This window comes from Gekko japonicus, unplaced genomic scaffold (genome assembly GCF_001447785.1).
Source record: "Gekko japonicus isolate JY-2015 unplaced genomic scaffold, Gekko_japonicus_V1.1 scaffold2681, whole genome shotgun sequence".
Classification (NCBI taxonomy): Eukaryota; Metazoa; Chordata; class Lepidosauria; order Squamata; family Gekkonidae; genus Gekko; species Gekko japonicus.
The window spans coordinates 109,653-112,774 of NW_015170971.1; the positions used below are offsets into that span (position 1 = coordinate 109,653).

At 51.1% G+C, this 3,122-nt stretch overlaps 1 protein-coding gene across 1 annotated transcript in view; it reads right to left on the minus strand.

Annotated features, from left to right (window-relative positions):
- Positions 1 to 3,122, minus strand: part of PDAP1 (PDGFA associated protein 1) — a 17,413-nt gene that overhangs the window by 13,310 nt on the left and 981 nt on the right. The gene's annotated exons all lie outside the window — the stretch shown is intronic.

Here is a 3,122-nt window from a genome sequence, read left to right on the forward strand (position 1 = left end):
TCCAGGGTCTCAGGCAGGGGTCTTTCGCATCACCTTACTGCCTGGTCCTTCCAACGGGAGATTGAACCTGAGACCTTCTGCTTCCCAAGCAGAGGCTCTTCCACTGAGCCACAGCCCTTCCCCTGCGCTCTTGGCCAATGTTCCCTCTAAGCTGTAGAGTCCTGTGAGCAAAAATTCTACTTTGTGAGCAGGTGATTTGGCTACTGCATAAATTAGCCTGCTCTGGAGCCCTCCTTCCTGAGCTGAGACAAAATGTGCGAGCTGGAGGCTAAAAAACTGTGAGCTGGCTCACACTAACTCAACTTAGAGGGAACACTGCTCTTGGCTCTCTTTCCACCTGCACTGGTATGGGGGGAAAAGTCTCTGTAAGACTAGAAACTGAACCCTTCCGAGAACTGCCCTGCAAATTCAATAGCAATCTATTATGCCAGCCTCTCAGGGACTTCCTTTCTACCTGGCTTTTTAAATCTCTCTAAGACTGAGAGAGATTTTGTTTTGCGAAGCCCTGCTGGACTTTCAACATAAATTCACCCAGGGGACCTTTGGACGGCAAGCACATTTTAAAACCCAACTCAGATAGCCCAGAGGGACTAGGTATCACATTCACATTACGTTTTTCCTTGGCACGCGACAGCTGGGTTGTTTCGGTTTCATTTCTCGAAAGGCTTTCCCCGACGATGCTCTTCTGAACAGCACTCTATTGCTTTCTTCCCATTGGACTCCACTACACTTGCAGATCCATCAAGGTTCAAGCATCACTTGGCTGAAGTGCGCCACTCCAGAGACGGTCCAGACTTCTCAAGAGGACCACTTCTGGCTGTATTTACTTACCCTAACTTTATCCCCAGAGGGGACCCGGAGTGGCTTACACTGATCTCCTCGTTTTATCGACAACCGTGTGAGGTAGGATTAAGCTGAAACAGAGTGGCTAACCAAAGTTTACCCAGCAAGCTCCCATGGTAGAGTGGGATTCGAACCTGCATCCCCCAGACCCTACTCTGACATTCTAACCACCACACCGGGCTGTCTCCTACTATACACGAAGAAACTGTTTATTCCAGCGTCACCTTACGCACAGAAGAAGAAGAGGTGGTTTAATACCCCGCTTTTATCTACCCAAAGGAGTCTCAAAGTGGCTCACAAGCACCTTCCCTTCCTCTCCCCCAACAGACACCCTGTGAAGGAGGCGGGGCTGAGAGAACTTGTGACTGACCCAAGGTCGCCCAGCTGACTTCGTGTGGAGGAAGAGTGTGGAAACAAACCCGGTTCTCCATATTAGAGTCCGCCGCTCTTAACCACTACACCAAACTAGAAGCTAATGAACCAAAGAAAGCAGTTTCCCATATACATGGAAGGAGGCACTCACAAACACACACTATCCCTCTTATATGTATCAATCAATGACAATTTCTGCATCGCAGTTGAGGGCCCCCCCCCCATTAGCTCCAGTCAACGCAAGCGTCAGATGAGAGCGAAGTTGTTCCTATATCATTTTGAGGCTACCAGGGAGGAGATCAGAAAACCCTGCAGGATCAGAGCAAGGTTCCATCCAACCCAGCATCCAAGATCGGCTAGGCAGAAACCCACCAGCAGCACATGGCAACCCTAAAACATGGGATTTAACAGGTTAGACACTTAATGAAGCTGCCTTATACTCAGAGATCATTTCGGGGGGGATCGCAGTTCCCCCGGGTGAGGTACGGGGGGCGGGACACATGACGAAGCCCCGCCCCCTGCTTCCGGCCCTCATTCAGCCTGGAGACAGGAGAAGAGGGAGGGTAAGTTGCTTCCTCCCTGCCTCTCCCTATCCCTGCCTGCCTGGGGCCAGGGAGGGCCTTCGCGGGGCTTCCTTGCACTCCCACCGGCCTTGCAGGTCCACCGCTGGGCCCCTGATGTCAGGGGGTGTGGCATATGCTAATGAGTTATGCTAATGAGTTCCCCTAGCTCTTTTTCTACAAAACGACCCCTGCTTATACTGAATCAGACCCTTGGTCTATCAAAGTCAGTACCGGTTGCTCATACGGGCAGCAGCTCTCCAAGGTAGCAGGATGAGGTCTTTCACATCACCTACCGTCAGATTTTTTAACTGGAGGTGCTGGGGGTTGAACCGGGGACCTTCTTCGTGCCAAGCAGATGTTTCACCATTGAGCCACTGTTCCCCACCCACCCCCAGTATCAAACTGGCCAACAATGCGGGATCCTTCATCCAGGCATCTAACCTACTAAACTAGGGTGAGTAAGAGCAAAAGAGCGTTGTTTGATCTGTAACCCCCTCCCACAAAAGATGCAGTTCAAGGAGAGCTTCATCCCATCACCCACCGTTTCGACAGACCCAAGCCCGCTCTTGCAGCTGGGAAGGCCCAAGCACGTGGAAGGGGCAACTTGAAAGCTCCATCTTACTTGGAACCCCATGCCGGGAGACCCTTGTCTACAGAACCCCATCCTGCCGCTTTAAGTTCCCAAGAACCACCTTTTAGGGAGCTAGAGGCAGAATATTACGGTTGCCACCTGTGGGTTGGGAGATAGCTGGAGATTTGGCGGGGTGTAGCCTAAGGAAGACAGGATTTGGGGAGGGGAAAGACTTCAATGAGGTACAATGCCACAGAGTCCACCTTCCAAAGCAGCCACTTTTCTCCAGGGGGACTGATCCCTGTCACCTGGAGATAAGTCGCAATCCGTAAGCTGAGTGAGTGTGAGCCAGTTCACAGTTTTTTAGCTTCTGGCTCACACCTTTTTGCCTTAGCTCAGAGAGGATGGCTCCAAAGCAAAGTAATTTATGCAGGAGCCAAATCGCTCGCTCCCAACTTCAATGCCAGGACCTCACAACGTAGAATCATAGAATGTTAAGAGTTGGAAGCAATGTTCCCTCTAAGCTGTGGGGTCTTGTGAGCAAAAATCCTACTTTGTGAGCTACCGGCATTCAAGTTGTGAGTGAGCGATTTGGCTGCTGCATAAATTAGTCTGCTCTGGGGCCATCCTTCCTGAGCTAAGAGAAAAATGTGTGAGCCGGAGGCTAAAAAACTGTGATCTGGCTCACACGAACTTAGCTTGGAGGGAACACTGGTTGGAAAGAGACCTTGCAGGTCATCTAGTCCCACCCCCTGCACTCTGCAGGAGCGTAG